This window comes from Hyla sarda, unplaced genomic scaffold, assembly GCF_029499605.1.
Source record: "Hyla sarda isolate aHylSar1 unplaced genomic scaffold, aHylSar1.hap1 scaffold_1037, whole genome shotgun sequence".
Lineage (NCBI taxonomy): Eukaryota > Metazoa > Chordata > Amphibia > Anura > Hylidae > Hyla > Hyla sarda.
Genome location: NW_026607656.1, coordinates 67404 through 89508, shown reverse-complemented (window position 1 = coordinate 89508; position 22105 = coordinate 67404). Strand labels below are relative to the sequence as shown.

The 22105-nt window shown below is 45.9% G+C and overlaps 6 non-coding genes and 1 pseudogene across 6 annotated transcripts; all 7 read right to left on the bottom strand.

Moving 5' to 3' along the window:
• Positions 1–2873: 2873 nt before the first annotated feature.
• On the bottom strand, positions 2874–3064 carry LOC130299114 (U2 spliceosomal RNA). The gene has a single exon (XR_008850308.1). It is a non-coding gene; the product is annotated as a U2 spliceosomal RNA (small nuclear RNA).
• A 2084-nt stretch (positions 3065–5148) lies between these two features.
• On the bottom strand, positions 5149–5339 carry LOC130299113 (U2 spliceosomal RNA). Its single transcript, XR_008850307.1, has one exon. It is a non-coding gene; the product is annotated as a U2 spliceosomal RNA (small nuclear RNA).
• Positions 5340–7430: 2091 nt separating this feature from the next.
• On the bottom strand, positions 7431–7621 carry LOC130299133 (U2 spliceosomal RNA). Its single transcript, XR_008850326.1, has one exon. It is a non-coding gene; the product is annotated as a U2 spliceosomal RNA (small nuclear RNA).
• A 2094-nt stretch (positions 7622–9715) lies between these two features.
• On the bottom strand, positions 9716–9901 carry LOC130299138 (U2 spliceosomal RNA). The gene has a single exon (XR_008850331.1). It is a non-coding gene; the product is annotated as a U2 spliceosomal RNA (small nuclear RNA).
• Positions 9902–15290: 5389 nt separating this feature from the next.
• Positions 15291–15508, bottom strand: LOC130299146 (U2 spliceosomal RNA; annotated as a pseudogene).
• A 2095-nt stretch (positions 15509–17603) lies between these two features.
• On the bottom strand, positions 17604–17794 carry LOC130299096 (U2 spliceosomal RNA). Its single transcript, XR_008850289.1, has one exon. It is a non-coding gene; the product is annotated as a U2 spliceosomal RNA (small nuclear RNA).
• Positions 17795–19900: 2106 nt separating this feature from the next.
• LOC130299112 (U2 spliceosomal RNA) lies at positions 19901–20091 on the bottom strand. The gene has a single exon (XR_008850306.1). It is a non-coding gene; the product is annotated as a U2 spliceosomal RNA (small nuclear RNA).
• Between the last annotated feature and the right edge of the window lie 2014 nt (positions 20092–22105).

Here is a 22105-nt window from a genome sequence, read left to right as displayed (position 1 = left end):
GCTTCATGACCAGTTTTCCCACAATTTCTGCAACATTCACCTTTCTCAGGGCAATAATCCTGCACATGGCCATAGGCATGGCACTTTCTACAATATTGCAACTGGCCTTCATAAAAGCAGAAACCTCTCTCTCCTCCGATAGAAAACACCTGTGGTATGCTCTTCCTTCCATCTTGCATTCCTTCATCTTTTTTAAATTTTACAATAAACTTTCTCTTACAATTAAAGTACCCAAACTTGTTCTTAAGTCTTCCTATAAATTTCACTTCCTCGCAATACCGGAACAAAAAGTTTGTAACCATTTCATCAGAAACCTTAGGATTATACATGTGGACAATTACTACCTTTGTTGTATTCATAAATAAAGGTTCCACTTTAATCTTCTTCATTATAGCAGGCTCACTTTTCCTCTTCATTTCTTCAAGATCCATGTAGACTCTCTGGCAAATCTCAGAACCACAAAAAGTAATATCATAAATTCCTTGCCTAGGAAAATCCTGTATAGCCAATACATTCCATACCTGTAGGTAATCAAGCTTGCGAAGAATCTCCACAACGATTTGGTCAAGTCCGATCGTCCCCCGGTGCTCGCCAGGAACGTAGATCCGCACCGTGTCCTCAAGTCCACGCGCCTTCTCGCTCATTTTTGCAGGTAAAACCCACGATCGCAGCTCAGCAACAATCCAGGGCCCCCCGTAAAGAGGGCCCCGATCACCACTCCTTTCAACCCAAACCACGCACAGAAATCCACACGTGATCTTAGCCAAAAGGCCGAGAAGCGATAACCGTGAAAGGGGCGGGCCCAACAAGGTCCCCTTCATGGGCACTATCACTGCTTGCTGTCAGGGAGGCTGCCAGACAATTTTCCATGCACACTCTGGGCTGGGGGGCAGTCAACCACCAGTACACACAGCAGAACCTAAACCCATACCATTATTGCTAAGCAGCAAGACAGGGGCCCATTGCACTCCCACGGGGCCTTTTTAAATGCAATCCATAACCCGGATTTGCCAGGAACCCTTCTTACTCCTCCTACTTGCATGTGACACTGGGCTTAGGATCTGCATAGGAAACACACACACAAGCACACACCTACCTTTGTTGCCTGCAGATGCCTCCTTGGCTGTCCCCAAACGGTATCAAACCAACACCCACGGGAAGCTGTAAGCATAGAGGACATGCCTGCACCCCATTGGACTTACCTGTGTGGGTTAAATCCGGGTTATTTGACAACCTATGGCGGTGATGGTTCTGCTCAGGCAGAGCAGTGCTGATGCTCCTCATAAAGCTGTCGCTGCTGTGAAGGTTCTAGGTGACATCACAAATCCCTATGGTTACATACACAACAAAGCTGGGTTGTTGTTGTTTACACTCTGCAAGGCCTGTGGAAGTGAGTGACATCATAGCACTGTAGTTCTGAGGGTTCAAGATGGATGCAACAATCTCCTGTTGCTTCTATGAAGGCCGTAATAGACGACATCACCAAACAGCTCCATAGTCACATACACAGCAAAGGAGAGATGTTGTTTACACCTAGTGATGTCAGTGGTATTGAGTGACATCACAGCACAGTGCTAAGGCTCCTGGGCCTGGACACAGCAGCGGCTGCAATATCTCAACGGAGAATACGTTTATATCTATGTGTGTGTGTGCGCATATATATATATATATATATATATATATATATATATATATATATTTCTCCGCCGAAATCACTTTTAAACCCATTTCCACCTTTTTTTCCCTTCTCTTCCTCTTACTTTTTTTTCACGTTTTTTTACGTTTTTCTCCTTTTCGCCTCTTTTCTGGGCGTATTATTCTTCTTTTTCTTCTTTTTTTTCGTCTAATGCATACCCCATCAGTGCAGCAATGCTTATTCAATACCGCCAGCAGATGGAGACACTGGGGGATAATTTTCTAAGGATTTATACTGATTTTTCCTGTCTGAATTTGTCGCACAGAAAGTTGCAGGCCAAATATGTGTGACATTTCTGCGACTTTAGCTTCTAGAGCATTTTTACAACATTATACATAGGTGCTGAATACATAAAAAGCGACTGTTCAGCGACAGACAAGTCGCATCGGCTGAAAGTAGGCCAGAATGTCAGTCCATGTTGGAGCAGGTTTAGATACAGTCTAAAGCATAGATCTCAAAGTCTGTGCACAGAATTTAGCAAGGGCCTCGCACCTTCTGATGCATCAGGTAGGTGCACAATAGCATAGCCTAACCCTCTGTACTTTGGTCTATATTGATGCGGGACATAGACAGCCAGCTGATGACCAATCCATTAGTGCAATGGATGGCTGGAAGCATTTGTCTTTGCCTTTGCAATACCACAGAAGCAATGCATGGTCAATGTACAGCAATGACACACCTGTGTGAACAGCCAGGAGACCCCCCCCCCCCCCCATGTTATGTTACATAGTTACATAGTTAGTACGGTCGAAAAAAGACATATGTCCATCAAGTTCAACCAGGGAATTAAGGGGTAGGGGTGTGGCGCGATATTGGGGAAGGGATGAGATTTTATATTTCTTCATAAGCATTAATCTTATTTTGTCAATTAGGAACATTCAGCACCCACCCGCTATCAAGGCAGCTGCCTATCATGTCATGCCCTACCTGCACAGGTGTGCTGGCTACTCAAATGATCCAATTAAGGAGGCCATTTAGTCAGCAGCAGCAGAAGTCCTGTGCCTGGACGCTCCAACAGGGGCCAGACACAAGCAGAAGCAGAAGCAGCAGAAGCAGCAGCAGCACCACCTTTTGTTTTTTGGCTGCAGCAGCAGCAAGGCCCACAGGGCTGGCTAGCTGGCTAGCCAGCAAGCAGGTAGCAATGAAAGTAGGAATCTTTCTTTTTAACCCTGTAAGGGGGTGGTGCACTGTACCCGAAGATACTGCCATATCGGGTCAATGCATAGGGCGACGGAAGCAAGCTTCGAAATCGGCCCCCGTTCTCAAAAATCCATTTAATATATGGTCCCCAGATAGGGGACGTATCAGATATTAAACTGATAAGAACAGATACTACACTTGATCTTAGCCAAAAGGCCGAGAAGCGATAACCGTGAAAGGGGCGGGCCCAACAAGGTCCCCTTCATGGGCACTATCACTGCTTGCTGTCAGGGAGGCTGCCAGACAATTTTCCATGCACACTCTGGGCTGGGGGGCAGTCAACCACCAGTACACACAGCAGAACCTAAACCCATACCATTATTGCTAAGCAGCAAGACAGGGGCCCATTGCACTCCCACGGGGCCTTTTTAAATGCAATCCATAACCCGGATTTGCCAGGAACCCTTCTTACTCCTCCTACTTGCATGTGACACTGGGCTTAGGATCTGCATAGGAAACACACACAAGCACACACCTACCTTTGTTGCCTGCAGATGCCTCCTTGGCTGTCCCCAAACGGTATCAAACCAACACCCACGGGAAGCTGTAAGCATAGAGGACATGCCTGCACCCCATTGTACTTACCTGTGTGGGTTAAATCCGGGTTATTTGACAACCTATGGCGGTGATGGTTCTGCTCAGGCAGAGCAGTGCTGATGCTCCTCATAAAGCTGTCGCTGCTGTGAAGGTTCTAGGTGACATCACAAATCCCTATGGTTACATACACAACAAAGCTGGGTTGTTGTTGTTTACACTCTGCAAGGCCTGTGGAAGTGAGTGACATCATAGCACTGTAGTTCTGAGGGTTCAAGATGGATGCAACAATCTCCTGTTGCTTCTATGAAGGCCGTAATAGACGACATCACCAAACAGCTCCATAGTCACATACACAGCAAAGGAGAGATGTTGTTTACACCTAGTGATGTCAGTGGTATTGAGTGACATCACAGCACAGTGCTAAGGCTCCTGGGCCTGGACACAGCAGCGGCTGCAATATCTCAACGGAGAATACGTTTATATCTATGTGTGTGTGTGCGCATATATATATATATATATATATATATATATATATATATATTTCTCCGCCGAAATCACTTTTAAACCCATTTCCACCTTTTTTTCCCTTCTCTTCCTCTTACTTTTTTTTCACGTTTTTTTACGTTTTTCTCCTTTTCGCCTCTTTTCTGGGCGTATTATTCTTCTTTTTCTTCTTTTTTTTCGTCTAATGCATACCCCATCAGTGCAGCAATGCTTATTCAATACCGCCAGCAGATGGAGACACTGGGGGATAATTTTCTAAGGATTTATACTGATTTTTCCTGTCTGAATTTGTCGCACAGAAAGTTGCAGGCCAAATATGTGTGACATTTCTGCGACTTTAGCTTCTAGAGCATTTTTACAACATTATACATAGGTGCTGAATACATAAAAAGCGACTGTTCAGCGACAGACAAGTCGCATCGGCTGAAAGTAGGCCAGAATGTCAGTCCATGTTGGAGCAGGTTTAGATACAGTCTAAAGCATAGATCTCAAAGTCTGTGCACAGAATTTAGCAAGGGCCTCGCACCTTCTGATGCATCAGGTAGGTGCACAATAGCATAGCCTAACCCTCTGTACTTTGGTCTATATTGATGCGGGACATAGACAGCCAGCTGATGACCAATCCATTAGTGCAATGGATGGCTGGAAGCATTTGTCTTTGCCTTTGCAATACCACAGAAGCAATGCATGGTCAATGTACAGCAATGACACACCTGTGTGAACAGCCAGGAGACCCCCCCCCCCCCCCATGTTATGTTACATAGTTACATAGTTAGTACGGTCGAAAAAAGACATATGTCCATCAAGTTCAACCAGGGAATTAAGGGGTAGGGGTGTGGCGCGATATTGGGGAAGGGATGAGATTTTATATTTCTTCATAAGCATTAATCTTATTTTGTCAATTAGGAACATTCAGCACCCACCCGCTATCAAGGCAGCTGCCTATCATGTCATGCCCTACCTGCACAGGTGTGCTGGCTACTCAAATGATCCAATTAAGGAGGCCATTTAGTCAGCAGCAGCAGAAGTCCTGTGCCTGGACGCTCCAACAGGGGCCAGACACAAGCAGAAGCAGAAGCAGCAGAAGCAGCAGCAGCACCACCTTTTGTTTTTTGGCTGCAGCAGCAGCAAGGCCCACAGGGCTGGCTAGCTGGCTAGCCAGCAAGCAGGTAGCAATGAAAGTAGGAATCTTTCTTTTTAACCCTGTAAGGGGGTGGTGCACTGTACCCGAAGATACTGCCATATCGGGTCAATGCATAGGGCGACGGAAGCAAGCTTCGAAATCGGCCCCCGTTCTCAAAAATCCATTTAATATATGGTCCCCAGATAGGGGACGTATCAGATATTAAACTGATAAGAACAGATACTACACTTGATCTTAGCCAAAAGGCCGAGAAGCGATAACCGTGAAAGGGGCGGGCCCAACAAGGTCCCCTTCATGGGCACTATCACTGCTTGCTGTCAGGGAGGCTGCCAGACAATTTTCCATGCACACTCTGGGCTGGGGGGCAGTCAACCACCAGTACACACAGCAGAACCTAAACCCATACCATTATTGCTAAGCAGCAAGACAGGGGCCCATTGCACTCCCACGGGGCCTTTTTAAATGCAATCCATAACCCGGATTTGCCAGGAACCCTTCTTACTCCTCCTACTTGCATGTGACACTGGGCTTAGGATCTGCATAGGAAACACACACACAAGCACACACCTACCTTTGTTGCCTGCAGATGCCTCCTTGGCTGTCCCCAAACGGTATCAAACCAACACCCACGGGAAGCTGTAAGCATAGAGGACATGCCTGCACCCCATTGGACTTACCTGTGTGGGTTAAATCCGGGTTATTTGACAACCTATGGCGGTGATGGTTCTGCTCAGGCAGAGCAGTGCTGATGCTCCTCATAAAGCTGTCGCTGCTGTGAAGGTTCTAGGTGACATCACAAATCCCTATGGTTACATACACAACAAAGCTGGGTTGTTGTTGTTTACACTCTGCAAGGCCTGTGGAAGTGAGTTACATCATAGCACTGTAGTTCTGAGGGTTCAAGATGGATGCAACAATCTCCTGTTGCTTCTATGAAGGCCGTAATAGACGACATCACCAAACAGCTCCATAGTCACATACACAGCAAAGGAGAGATGTTGTTTACACCTAGTGATGTCAGTGGTATTGAGTGACATCACAGCACAGTGCTAAGGCTCCTGGGCCTGGACACAGCAGCGGCTGCAATATCTCAACGGAGAATACGTTTATATCTATGTGTGTGTGTGCGCATATATATATATATATATATATATATATATATATATATATATATATTTCTCCGCCGAAATCACTTTTAAACCCATTTCCACCTTTTTTTCCCTTCTCTTCCTCTTACTTTTTTTTCACGTTTTTTTACGTTTTTCTCCTTTTCGCCTCTTTTCTGGGCGTATTATTCTTCTTTTTCTTCTTTTTTTTCGTCTAATGCATACCCCATCAGTGCAGCAATGCTTATTCAATACCGCCAGCAGATGGAGACACTGGGGGATAATTTTCTAAGGATTTATACTGATTTTTCCTGTCTGAATTTGTCGCACAGAAAGTTGCAGGCCAAATATGTGTGACATTTCTGCGACTTTAGCTTCTAGAGCATTTTTACAACATTATACATAGGTGCTGAATACATAAAAAGCGACTGTTCAGCGACAGACAAGTCGCATCGGCTGAAAGTAGGCCAGAATGTCAGTCCATGTTGGAGCAGGTTTAGATACAGTCTAAAGCATAGATCTCAAAGTCTGTGCACAGAATTTAGCAAGGGCCTCGCACCTTCTGATGCATCAGGTAGGTGCACAATAGCATAGCCTAACCCTCTGTACTTTGGTCTATATTGATGCGGGACATAGACAGCCAGCTGATGACCAATCCATTAGTGCAATGGATGGCTGGAAGCATTTGTCTTTGCCTTTGCAATACCACAGAAGCAATGCATGGTCAATGTACAGCAATGACACACCTGTGTGAACAGCCAGGAGAACCCCCCCCCCCCCATGTTATGTTACATAGTTACATAGTTAGTACGGTCGAAAAAAGACATATGTCCATCAAGTTCAACCAGGGAATTAAGGGGTAGGGGTGTGGCGCGATATTGGGGAAGGGATGAGATTTTATATTTCTTCATAAGCATTAATCTTATTTTGTCAATTAGGAACATTCAGCACCCACCCGCTATCAAGGCAGCTGCCTATCATGTCATGCCCTACCTGCACAGGTGTGCTGGCTACTCAAATGATCCAATTAAGGAGGCCATTTAGTCAGCAGCAGCAGAAGTCCTGTGCCTGGACGCTCCAACAGGGGCCAGACACAAGCAGAAGCAGAAGCAGCAGAAGCAGCAGCAGCACCACCTTTTGTTTTTTGGCTGCAGCAGCAGCAAGGCCCACAGGGCTGGCTAGCTGGCTAGCCAGCAAGCAGGTAGCAATGAAAGTAGGAATATTTCTTTTTAACCCTGTAAGGGGGTGGTGCACTGTACCCGAAGATACTGCCATATCGGGTCAATGCATAGGGCGACGGAAGCAAGCTTCGAAATCGGCCCCCGTTCTCAAAAATCCATTTAATATATGGTCCCCAGATAGGGGACGTATCAGATATTAAACTGATAAGAACAGATACTACATTTGATCTTAGCCAAAAGGCCGAGAAGCGATAACCGTGAAAGGGGCGGGCCCAACAAGGTCCCCTTCATGGGCACTATCACTGCTTGCTGTCAGGGAGGCTGCCAGACAATTTTCCATGCACACTCTGGGCTGGGGGGCAGTCAACCACCAGTACACACAGCAGAACCTAAACCCATACCATTATTGCTAAGCAGCAAGACAGGGGCCCATTGCACTCCCACGGGGCCTTTTTAAATGCAATCCATAACCCGGATTTGCCAGGAACCCTTCTTACTCCTCCTACTTGCATGTGACACTGGGCTTAGGATCTGCATAGGAAACACACACACAAGCACACACCTACCTTTGTTGCCTGCAGATGCCTCCTTGGCTGTCCCCAAACGGTATCAAACCAACACCCACGGGAAGCTGTAAGCATAGAGGACATGCCTGCACCCCATTGGACTTACCTGTGTGGGTTAAATCCGGGTTATTTGACAACCTATGGCGGTGATGGTTCTGCTCAGGCAGAGCAGTGCTGATGCTCCTCATAAAGCTGTCGCTGCTGTGAAGGTTCTAGGTGACATCACAAATCCCTATGGTTACATACACAACAAAGCTGGGTTGTTGTTGTTTACACTCTGCAAGGCCTGTGGAAGTGAGTGACATCATAGCACTGTAGTTCTGAGGGTTCAAGATGGATGCAACAATCTCCTGTTGCTTCTATGAAGGCCGTAATAGACGACATCACCAAACAGCTCCATAGTCACATACACAGCAAAGGAGAGATGTTGTTTACACCTAGTGATGTCAGTGGTATTGAGTGACATCACAGCACAGTGCTAAGGCTCCTGGGCCTGGACACAGCAGCGGCTGCAATATCTCAACGGAGAATACGTTTATATCTATGTGTGTGTGTGCGCATATATATATATATATATATATATATATATATATATATATATATATTTCTCCGCCGAAATCACTTTTAAACCCATTTCCACCTTTTTTTCCCTTCTCTTCCTCTTACTTTTTTTTCACGTTTTTTTACGTTTTTCTCCTTTTCGCCTCTTTTCTGGGCGTATTATTCTTCTTTTTCTTCTTTTTTTTCGTCTAATGCATACCCCATCAGTGCAGCAATGCTTATTCAATACCGCCAGCAGATGGAGACACTGGGGGATAATTTTCTAAGGATTTATACTGATTTTTCCTGTCTGAATTTGTCGCACAGAAAGTTGCAGGCCAAATATGTGTGACATTTCTGCGACTTTAGCTTCTAGAGCATTTTTACAACATTATACATAGGTGCTGAATACATAAAAAGCGACTGTTCAGCGACAGACAAGTCGCATCGGCTGAAAGTAGGCCAGAATGTCAGTCCATGTTGGAGCAGGTTTAGATACAGTCTAAAGCATAGATCTCAAAGTCTGTGCACAGAATTTAGCAAGGGCCTCGCACCTTCTGATGCATCAGGTAGGTGCACAATAGCATAGCCTAACCCTCTGTACTTTGGTCTATATTGATGCGGGACATAGACAGCCAGCTGATGACCAATCCATTAGTGCAATGGATGGCTGGAAGCATTTGTCTTTGCCTTTGCAATACCACAGAAGCAATGCATGGTCAATGTACAGCAATGACACACCTGTGTGAACAGCCAGGAGACCCCCCCCCCCCCCCCCATGTTATGTTACATAGTTACATAGTTAGTACGGTCGAAAAAAGACATATGTCCATCAAGTTCAACCAGGGAATTAAGGGGTAGGGGTGTGGCGCGATATTGGGGAAGGGATGAGATTTTATATTTCTTCATAAGCATTAATCTTATTTTGTCAATTAGGAACATTCAGCACCCACCCGCTATCAAGGCAGCTGCCTATCATGTCATGCCCTACCTGCACAGGTGTGCTGGCTACTCAAATGATCCAATTAAGGAGGCCATTTAGTCAGCAGCAGCAGAAGTCCTGTGCCTGGACGCTCCAACAGGGGCCAGACACAAGCAGAAGCAGAAGCAGCAGAAGCAGCAGCAGCACCACCTTTTGTTTTTTGGCTGCAGCAGCAGCAAGGCCCACAGGGCTGGCTAGCTGGCTAGCCAGCAAGCAGGTAGCAATGAAAGTAGGAATCTTTCTTTTTAACCCTGTAAGGGGGTGGTGCACTGTACCCGAAGATACTGCCATATCGGGTCAATGCATAGGGCGACGGAAGCAAGCTTCGAAATCGGCCCCCGTTCTCAAAAATCCATTTAATATATGGTCCCCAGATAGGGGACGTATCAGATATTAAACTGATAAGAACAGATAAGGTTTCAACAAAATTTTATTGAATAAATAAGAAACCATACAAAATTTAAAACGCAAAATAATAAAAGGTTCACAAAAGTTTTAAAATACAAATAATAAAACCAGTAATAAAAGGAGAAAAAATAAAAATGGCAGGATAAAACATTATACAAATGTCATAAAAACTGATTATACTGTTATTTCGTTCCATAGAGGCAGACACCACATGGATGCTGCCTCGCTGGCCCCCAACTGTTTCTTGTCTCTTAGGTAATAGATGTACATCTCACTCAGGGCCAGCTTTATACAGTTTTTAACATCAATAAAATCATGTTTAAAAAGTAAGATGTTCCTAACTTTCCAGATGGCATTTTTAAAACAATTAATAATCATCCAGCAGATCATCTGCTGTTTAAAATTGGGGCAGTTAAAAAGACTGTAAAAGACACATTCGTGATTAAAATCTTTTAGGCCGCAGGCCCACTTCAAAAGTGGGCCTACCTTCCTCCAAAGCTCCCGTGCAAAAGGGCAGTTCCAAAATATGTGCAGCACCGTTTCGTCCACTCCGCAGCCATCTCTCGGGCACTTGGCTCTCGCCACCAGTCCTCGCCTGTGCTGGAACTCACGAGTAGGGAGGCACTGGTGGACGATTGCCCAGGCAAGATCCCTGTGTACATTCGCCAGAAACTTCCCGTACACGTTCCGCCATACCTTTTTGGATCTTGCCTGTGTGAAATTGGACACTGCCAGGGTAACCTCACTCCGCCTGAGGACCTTTGATACCTTTCTCTGGTCCCCCAGTATGTCAGGCTCCAAATCTTGGAGACCTAGGAGCCTGACTGTCTTTTCCAACACCACATAATGTTTTGGGGGACACAGAAGCACCGGAGCGTTCAGAGGGATGCGCAACCATCTTTTAAAAACCATGCCCGCAGCGTACCTTAAAAAGCAGCTAAAAATGCCATTGGATTTAATAATCTTAAAACAGAAACAGAAATACTTTATGTAAAAGAAAGTAAAAAGGTTAGGAACATCTTTCCCGCCATTATCTCTACTTTTGTACATAAAATCACGCTTTAATTTCTCCATTTTTGAACCCCATAAAAAAGTAAAAACAATTCTAGTTACTTTTTTAATGTATAAAATAGATGGAGGAAATACCATGGCAATGTATAGCATAATAGGGAGTAAAACCATCTTTATTATTAAAATCTTCCCCTCCATGGTAAGGTTTCTAAGATTCCACATTAAAATCTTCTTCTCCATCTTAGCTATAGCTGAATCCCAGTTAGGGCTCCCATCATTGACCTGGTTAAAAACAATACCTAAAACTTTAATTTGATCCTGTTGCATTGTGACTCCTGGGGTGATGGATGAATCCCAGGAGCCAATATAAAAACAGTCACATTTATCTGTGTTTAGCTTAAAACCAGAGACCTCGCAGAAATAGCTGGTGTTCCTCAATGCCCCCCTCATGGATGGAGAGTCCGGGCACAGTATGGTGACATCATCCATGTACCCCAACACCTTTAGATGGGTCCCTCCTCCACCAGGTATCGGTACGCCTCTTACTACCCGGTCTTTTCTGAGGAGGGCCATCAGTGGTTCGATTGCGCAAATAAAAAGGAGTGGGGACAGGGGGCAGCCCTGTTTGACACCTGATAAAAGAGGAACACCGCTGGTTAAAAAGCCATTAACAGAGACTTGACTAAAACAGGATCGGTATAAAAGCATGATTCGGCTTAAAATCGTTTCAGGCACTGCCATCTTTTTAAGAACTAAAAACAGGTATTCATGGGAGACCCTATCAAAGGCTTTTTCAAAGTCTAAGGATAAAATTGCTACAGTTTGATTTCTATCCTTAAAATACCATAAAACATCTCTTAAAATATTTAGGGATTCAGCTATAGACCTTCCAGGTACCCCACAAACCTGATTTGGGTGAACTAATTTATGAATAAAAGGTTTAAAACGGACAGCTAATAACTTGGCTAAAACTTTATAATCGACATTTAAAAGTGTGATGGGGCGCCAATTTTTTAGCATATCCTTTTCACCTTTTTTAAAAAGTAATGATACAATCCCCCTCCTCCAGGAAGGGGGAAGTTCATTAACAATAAAAGTTTCTTTATACAATAAAACCATATCATCCTTTAAAATATCCCAAAAAGCTAAATAAAATTCGATGGGTAAACCATCTTCCCCAGGGGCCTTCCCACTAGAAAAACTTTTAAAAACAAATAAAAGTTCATCTAAGTTAAGATCACGGGATAAAACCTCCTGGTCTAAAACATCTAGCTTAAAATCAAGGGAATTAAGAACATGTTCTAAAAAGGATGGATTAAGATCTTTCTTATTAAAAAGAAGCTGGTAGAAGTTAAAAACTGCATCTAACATGCCTTTTGGAGTGGATTCACCCTCAAGGTTCTGGATGATATCCCTCCTATTCATCACTTTTTTAAAAAAGAAACGGGAACATTTCTCGCCCTCCTCCAGGTGCTGCACATGTGAGTTAAAAATGATTTGTTTCCCTTTCTTTTCTATGGCATGTTTTATTTCAGTTTTAAGGTTTAAAATATCATTTTCTACATCCATACCAGCTTCTTTCAATTTAAAAAGTACATTTAAACGCATGTTAAGAACATAAAACCACTGTTTTTCCATTTTTGCCTTCTTCTTACCTGCTTTGATAAAAAAAAAACTGATTTTAGATTTGGTGCCCTCCCACCAGTGCAGCATAGGCTCGTGGGGTTTTCTTTGTGATTGCCAGCACTGGTAGGTCCGCACAAACTCCTCTTTTATCTCAGGGTCCTCTAGGAGTGTGGTGTTTAATCTCCAGAGGCCCCTTTTTGCTTTTTGCTCCCCCTCTAGCTCCAGGCCCACCAAGAGGAGCTTATGATCAGAGAAGATATTCTGCTCGAGCGTGCATTTCAGGGGTTTAAAAGCTCTAGAGGAAAAAATAAAATCGATTCTGGAGCTCACTCTTCCATTGGACCATGTGGCGCCCGGGTCCTCCGGCAAGAGATCCTTCCAGCAATCTTTCAAATTAAAATCATCAATAAAATTTTTAAGCAGGTAAGAAGTGCGGTCTTTACGATTAATATCCCCACCCTGCCGGTGTTCCCCATCACGTATGCAGTTAAAATCACCTCCCACCAGCAGGGGGGAAGACCCAACACAAAACAGTGGTAAAATTTCAAATAGTTCTGCCCGCTCCTGTTTATCAGGAGGGGCATACACATTTAAAACACGAATTAAAAGTCCATTAAAATATAGATGAATTAAAAGAGCTCTGCCAGGCACAATCTCAGTTACTGTATGAATAGAAAAGGACTGGCCTCGGCAGAGCAGCCCAACACCCACAGAACGACAGTCATTTGCACCGGACCATATGGATGGGCCCAGCTTCCAGTCTTCTTTTAAGTCTTTATAGTCCATTTTACTAGGGATTCCACATTCTTGTAGCAGGCAAAGGTCAAAGTCACATGTCTCTAGATAAGAAAATAAAGCAGCCCTGCGATCAGGGCTCTTTAAGGACCTCACATTGAGTGAGGCAATTTTTACAGGGATAGGCATAGTTTATGGAGAGTCCGTGCTTGGAGAATCAAAGTCAATAATAAGCTGCGTACCGTCATCCCCCGCCTGCGGGGTCATCAGCTCCTTGATGTTCTGAGGGTCGGAGCTTGAGATCGATGATGCCCCGACCCTGAGCTCGCTCTCGTCCGAACTACGGCACGCCGCTTTCCTTTGAATGTCTTCCTCTTCTTCTTCTCTTTGTCTTTTAAATGTCACACTGCTGTCCATATCCTCTGTGTTGCTCTCACTCGATGTAATCTCTGGCCCCCGGCTGATGGATCTGCGTCTTCTTTCATCATTTGACGACTGGAACTGCTGCACAGGGGCCTGTGAGGCCTCTTTTCCGGAACCTTTGCCGCTACCTTGGGAAGTTTTCATCGCTTGTTCCCCAGCAAGCGTTGCTGAGGACTGTTGCTCCAACTTCCCCATCGATCGACGATGGCCAGTTTTACCCACCGGGTCCACTGCTGGCGGGGCAGCAAACCCTGGTTTGGCGCCACTTGTCTTCTTGGCCCTGTCCTGTATAGGCGGAGTAACAGGACCGGGCTCAGACCTGGCCACCTGGCTCCCCTTCCGGCGGGCTTTCACCGGGGCCTCTTCGTCCGGAGCAGGGCGACCCTGGGCCAAGCCAGTACCTGGCTTATGCTGTAATTTTGGGTCCACCTTTGCCCCCACCGAGGCCCGTCGGCTGCCACCCGCCACAGGTGAGCCCCCTTCAGAAGTTTCGGCGGGCTCTTGAGCCAGGTAGGAAGTCGATCGACGTCTTTCAATTTCCCGGGCAGTAAACTCGATCACCCGCCCGGGCTTCGTGGAATCCCCATGGCCTCCCCCTAGCACTACCACCGGTGGGCCCCCCGATGGAGCACCAGAGGTCTTGGGCCTGGACCCATCAGTACCTGCCATCTGGGGTTTGGGCATCTTAAAAAAGGACGTCTTTTGTCCTGTCCCCTCTTTGGGTGGGCCCAGCCTTGACCCACCCATCGTAGTTTTTGCTTTATGGGGACAGGAATTAAAATCGTGATTTTCCTCTCCGCAGAGGTTGCACCTTATCGTATGGCTACATCTTGAGGCTATGTGACCTTCTTGGCCACACCTATTGCAGCGAATCACACGCTCCGTGCCGCAGGTCTCCTGGGTGTGGCCAAACCTCAAGCAATTTCGGCAATACATAGGCATTTGAGGATAGAACAGGAAGCCCCGAACTCTCCCGATGGCAAAATTTGGGGGCGGATGGCAAAGACCCCCAATACCACCGGGATCCTTACGGAGCTTGACCCAGAACTTCCTCTTGCCGTTCCAGAACCGCACGGAGTTCAAGATTTTGTTTGCGAATCGCACCTCTTCGCAGTATCGCCGAAGAAAAGTGGCTATATCCTCCGTGGTCACATGAGGGCTGTGCATAGCCACCACCAACGGTATATGTTCCTCACCATAGAGGAACTGGAACGAAAGACCGTCGAGTCGATCGTCCCTCTGGTCCGCACCAGACAAGGTTGCATAGATGTTATCGCAACACGCCGTGGCCGTGAAGGTGACGGTATACAGGCCACGGCTTTCCTGGTCATTTAGACACAGGATGTCCTCCCTATTGAGGCGGAAGTAGTCAAGAAGAATCACCTCCGCAATGAAGCGGAGGTTCTTCAACTGACGATGGCTCTCCGACACCTCTATGCGGATGGTATTTCGCATCGACATTTCCCCAGAGGGGAAAGCCCAGGAGAACGGCATCTTCCACACCCAGGGACTAAGCCCCTTCCCCAATAGCAGCAGGGGCTCGGAATCCCGCTATAAAAGCGGAACCCTTACCCAAGGCAGAGGTCGGGGGTACCCTAGGTGCTTCCGAAGCTACAGGTAACGCTCAACGTACCGAAAATGCCTTCTGAGACACAAGGTCCCAGAGACAGGGGGATCGCAACCCGTTGTCTGTGGACTAAGCCCGCTCCCCAATAGCAGCAAGGGGGTGAAGTCCCTCCGTAAGGAGAGACAATCCCCCAAGGCCGAGAAGCGGGGTACCACAGACACCTTCCGACCAGACCAAATGCAGATACTACACTTGATCTTAGCCAAAAGGCCGAGAAGCGATAACCGTGAAAGGGGCGGGCCCAACAAGGTCCCCTTCATGGGCACTATCACTGCTTGCTGTCAGGGAGGCTGCCAGACAATTTTCCATGCACACTCTGGGCTGGGGGGCAGTCAACCACCAGTACACACAGCAGAACCTAAACCCATACCATTATTGCTAAGCAGCAAGACAGGGGCCCATTGCACTCCCACGGGGCCTTTTTAAATGCAATCCATAACCCGGATTTGCCAGGAACCCTTCTTACTCCTCCTACTTGCATGTGACACTGGGCTTAGGATCTGCATAGGAAACACACACACAAGCACACACCTACCTTTGTTGCCTGCAGATGCCTCCTTGGCTGTCCCCAAACGGTATCAAACCAACACCCACGGGAAGCTGTAAGCATAGAGGACATGCCTGCACCCCATTGGACTTACCTGTGTGGGTTAAATCCGGGTTATTTGACAACCTATGGCGGTGATGGTTCTGCTCAGGCAGAGCAGTGCTGATGCTCCTCATAAAGCTGTCGCTGCTGTGAAGGTTCTAGGTGACATCACAAATCCCTATGGTTACATACACAACAAAGCTGGGTTGTTGTTGTTTACACTCTGCAAGGCCTGTGGAAGTGAGTGACATCATAGCACTGTAGTTCTGAGGGTTCAAGATGGATGCAACAATCTCCTGTTGCTTCTATGAAGGCCGTAATAGACGACATCACCAAACAGCTCCATAGTCACATACACAGCAAAGGAGAGATGTTGTTTACACCTAGTGATGTCAGTGGTATTGAGTGACATCACAGCACAGTGCTAAGGCTCCTGGGCCTGGACACAGCAGCGGCTGCAATATCTCAACGGAGAATACGTTTATATCTATGTGTGTGTGTGCGCATATATATATATATATATATATATATATATATATATATATATATATATTTCTCCGCCGAAATCACTTTTAAACCCATTTCCACCTTTTTTTCCCTTCTCTTCCTCTTACTTTTTTTTCACGTTTTTTTACGTTTTTCTCCTTTTCGCCTCTTTTCTGGGCGTATTATTCTTCTTTTTCTTCTTTTTTTTCGTCTAATGCATACCCCATCAGTGCAGCAATGCTTATTCAATACCGCCAGCAGATGGAGACACTGGGGGATAATTTTCTAAGGATTTATACTGATTTTTCCTGTCTGAATTTGTCGCGCAGAAAGTTGCAGGCCAAATATGTGTGACATTTCTGCGACTTTAGCTTCTAGAGCATTTTTACAACATTATACATAGGTGCTGAATACATAAAAAGCGACTGTTCAGCGACAGACAAGTCGCATCGGCTGAAAGTAGGCCAGAATGTCAGTCCATGTTGGAGCAGGTTTAGATACAGTCTAAAGCATAGATCTCAAAGTCTGTGCACAGAATTTAGCAAGGGCCTCGCACCTTCTGATGCATCAGGTAGGTGCACAATAGCATAGCCTAACCCTCTGTACTTTGGTCTATATTGATGCGGGACATAGACAGCCAGCTGATGACCAATCCATTAGTGCAATGGATGGCTGGAAGCATTTGTCTTTGCCTTTGCAATACCACAGAAGCAATGCATGGTCAATGTACAGCAATGACACACCTGTGTGAACAGCCAGGAGACCCCCCCCCCCCCCCCATGTTATGTTACATAGTTACATAGTTAGTACGGTCGAAAAAAGACATATGTCCATCAAGTTCAACCAGGGAATTAAGGGGTAGGGGTGTGGCGCGATATTGGGGAAGGGATGAGATTTTATATTTCTTCATAAGCATTAATCTTATTTTGTCAATTAGGAACATTCAGCACCCACCCGCTATCAAGGCAGCTGCCTATCATGTCATGCCCTACCTGCACAGGTGTGCTGGCTACTCAAATGATCCAATTAAGGAGGCCATTTAGTCAGCAGCAGCAGAAGTCCTGTGCCTGGACGCTCCAACAGGGGCCAGACACAAGCAGAAGCAGAAGCAGCAGAAGCAGCAGCAGCACCACCTTTTGTTTTTTGGCTGCAGCAGCAGCAAGGCCCACAGGGCTGGCTAGCTGGCTAGCCAGCAAGCAGGTAGCAATGAAAGTAGGAATCTTTCTTTTTAACCCTGTAAGGGGGTGGTGCACTGTACCCGAAGATACTGCCATATCGGGTCAATGCATAGGGCGACGGAAGCAAGCTTCAAAATCGGCCCCCGTTCTCAAAAATCCATTTAATATATGGTCCCCAGATAGGGGACGTATCAGATATTAAACTGATAAGAACAGATACTACACTTGATCTTAGCCAAAAGGCCGAGAAGCGATAACCGTGAAAGGGGCGGGCCCAACAAGGTCCCCTTCATGGGCACTATCACTGCTTGCTGTCAGGGAGGCTGCCAGACAATTTTCCATGCACACTCTGGGCTGGGGGGCAGTCAACCACCAGTACACACAGCAGAACCTAAACCCATACCATTATTGCTAAGCAGCAAGACAGGGGCCCATTGCACTCCCACGGGGCCTTTTTAAATGCAATCCATAACCCGGATTTGCCAGGAACCCTTCTTACTCCTCCTACTTGCATGTGACACTGGGCTTAGGATCTGCATAGGAAACACACACACAAGCACACACCTACCTTTGTTGCCTGCAGATGCCTCCTTGGCTGTCCCCAAACGGTATCAAACCAACACCCACGGGAAGCTGTAAGCATAGAGGACATGCCTGCACCCCATTGGACTTACCTGTGTGGGTTAAATCCGGGTTATTTGACAACCTATGGCGGTGATGGTTCTGCTCAGGCAGAGCAGTGCTGATGCTCCTCATAAAGCTGTCGCTGCTGTGAAGGTTCTAGGTGACATCACAAATCCCTATGGTTACATACACAACAAAGCTGGGTTGTTGTTGTTTACACTCTGCAAGGCCTGTGGAAGTGAGTGACATCATAGCACTGTAGTTCTGAGGGTTCAAGATGGATGCAACAATCTCCTGTTGCTTCTATGAAGGCCGTAATAGACGACATCACCAAACAGCTCCATAGTCACATACACAGCAAAGGAGAGATGTTGTTTACACCTAGTGATGTCAGTGGTATTGAGTGACATCACAGCACAGTGCTAAGGCTCCTGGGCCTGGACACAGCAGCGGCTGCAATATCTCAACGGAGAATACGTTTATATCTATGTGTGTGTGTGCGCATATATATATATATATATATATATATATATATCTATATATATATATATATATATATTTCTCCGCCGAAATCACTTTTAAACCCATTTCCACCTTTTTTTCCCTTCTCTTCCTCTTACTTTTTTTTCACGTTTTTTTACGTTTTTCTCCTTTTCGCCTCTTTTCTGGGCGTATTATTCTTCTTTTTCTTCTTTTTTTTCGTCTAATGCATACCCCATCAGTGCAGCAATGCTTATTCAATACCGCCAGCAGATGGAGACACTGGGGGATAATTTTCTAAGGATTTATACTGATTTTTCCTGTCTGAATTTGTCGCACAGAAAGTTGCAGGCCAAATATGTGTGACATTTCTGCGACTTTAGCTTCTAGAGCATTTTTACAACATTATACATAGGTGCTGAATACATAAAAAGCGACTGTTCAGCGACAGACAAGTCGCATCGGCTGAAAGTAGGCCAGAATGTCAGTCCATGTTGGAGCAGGTTTAGATACAGTCTAAAGCATAGATCTCAAAGTCTGTGCACAGAATTTAGCAAGGGCCTCGCACCTTCTGATGCATCAGGTAGGTGCACAATAGCATAGCCTAACCCTCTGTACTTTGGTCTATATTGATGCGGGACATAGACAGCCAGCTGATGACCAATCCATTAGTGCAATGGATGGCTGGAAGCATTTGTCTTTGCCTTTGCAATACCACAGAAGCAATGCATGGTCAATGTACAGCAATGACACACCTGTGTGAACAGCCAGGAGACCCCCCCCCCCCCCCCCCCATGTTATGTTACATAGTTACATAGTTAGTACGGTCGAAAAAAGACATATGTCCATCAAGTTCAACCAGGGAATTAAGGGGTAGGGGTGTGGCGCGATATTGGGGAAGGGATGAGATTTTATATTTCTTCATAAGCATTAATCTTATTTTGTCAATTAGGAACATTCAGCACCCACCCGCTATCAAGGCAGCTGCCTATCATGTCATGCCCTACCTGCACAGGTGTGCTGGCTACTCAAATGATCCAATTAAGGAGGCCATTTAGTCAGCAGCAGCAGAAGTCCTGTGCCTGGACGCTCCAACAGGGGCCAGACACAAGCAGAAGCAGAAGCAGCAGAAGCAGCAGCAGCACCACCTTTTGTTTTTTGGCTGCAGCAGCAGCAAGGCCCACAGGGCTGGCTAGCTGGCTAGCCAGCAAGCAGGTAGCAATGAAAGTAGGAATCTTTCTTTTTAACCCTGTAAGGGGGTGGTGCACTGTACCCGAAGATACTGCCATATCGGGTCAATGCATAGGGCGACGGAAGCAAGCTTCGAAATCGGCCCCCGTTCTCAAAAATCCATTTAATATATGGTCCCCAGATAGGGGACGTATCAGATATTAAACTGATAAGAACAGATACTACACTTGATCTTAGCCAAAAGGCCGAGAAGCGATAACCGTGAAAGGGGCGGGCCCAACAAGGTCCCCTTCATGGGCACTATCACTGCTTGCTGTCAGGGAGGCTGCCAGACAATTTTCCATGCACACTCTGGGCTGGGGGGCAGTCAACCACCAGTACACACAGCAGAACCTAAACCCATACCATTATTGCTAAGCAGCAAGACAGGGGCCCATTGCACTCCCACGGGGCCTTTTTAAATGCAATCCATAACCCGGATTTGCCAGGAACCCTTCTTACTCCTCCTACTTGCATGTGACACTGGGCTTAGGATCTGCATAGGAAACACACACACAAGCACACACCTACCTTTGTTGCCTGCAGATGCCTCCTTGGCTGTCCCCAAACGGTATCAAACCAACACCCACGGGAAGCTGTAAGCATAGAGGACATGCCTGCACCCCATTGGACTTACCTGTGTGGGTTAAATCCGGGTTATTTGACAACCTATGGCGGTGATGGTTCTGCTCAGGCAGAGCAGTGCTGATGCTCCTCATAAAGCTGTCGCTGCTGTGAAGGTTCTAGGTGACATCACAAATCCCTATGGTTACATACACAACAAAGCTGGGTTGTTGTTGTTTACACTCTGCAAGGCCTGTGGAAGTGAGTGACATCATAGCACTGTAGTTCTGAGGGTTCAAGATGGATGCAACAATCTCCTGTTGCTTCTATGAAGGCCGTAATAGACGACATCACCAAACAGCTCCATAGTCACATACACAGCAAAGGAGAGATGTTGTTTACACCTAGTGATGTCAGTGGTATTGAGTGACATCACAGCACAGTGCTAAGGCTCCTGGGCCTGGACACAGCAGCGGCTGCAATATCTCAACGGAGAATACGTTTATATCTATGTGTGTGTGTGCGCATATATATATATATATATATATATATATATATATATATATATATATATATATATTTCTCCGCCGAAATCACTTTTAAACCCATTTCCACCTTTTTTTCCCTTCTCTTCCTCTTACTTTTTTTTCACGTTTTTTTACGTTTTTCTCCTTTTCGCCTCTTTTCTGGGCGTATTATTCTTCTTTTTCTTCTTTTTTTTCGTCTAATGCATACCCCATCAGTGCAGCAATGCTTATTCAATACCGCCAGCAGATGGAGACACTGGGGGATAATTTTCTAAGGATTTATACTGATTTTTCCTGTCTGAATTTGTCGCACAGAAAGTTGCAGGCCAAATATGTGTGACATTTCTGCGACTTTAGCTTCTAGAGCATTTTTACAACATTATACATAGGTGCTGAATACATAAAAAGCGACTGTTCAGCGACAGACAAGTCGCATCGGCTGAAAGTAGGCCAGAATGTCAGTCCATGTTGGAGCAGGTTTAGATACAGTCTAAAGCATAGATCTCAAAGTCTGTGCACAGAATTTAGCAAGGGCCTCGCACCTTCTGATGCATCAGGTAGGTGCACAATAGCATAGCCTAACCCTCTGTACTTTGGTCTATATTGATGCGGGACATAGACAGCCAGCTGATGACCAATCCATTAGTGCAATGGATGGCTGGAAGCATTTGTCTTTGCCTTTGCAATACCACAGAAGCAATGCATGGTCAATGTACAGCAATGACACACCTGTGTGAACAGCCAGGAGACCCCCCCCCCCCCCCCCCATGTTATGTTACATAGTTACATAGTTAGTACGGTCGAAAAAAGACATATGTCCATCAAGTTCAACCAGGGAATTAAGGGGTAGGGGTGTGGCGCGATATTGGGGAAGGGATGAGATTTTATATTTCTTCATAAGCATTAATCTTATTTTGTCAATTAGGAACATTCAGCACCCACCCGCTATCAAGGCAGCTGCCTATCATGTCATGCCCTACCTGCACAGGTGTGCTGGCTACTCAAATGATCCAATTAAGGAGGCCATTTAGTCAGCAGCAGCAGAAGTCCTGTGCCTGGACGCTCCAACAGGGGCCAGACACAAGCAGAAGCAGAAGCAGCAGAAGCAGCAGCAGCAGCACCACCTTTTGTTTTTTGGCTG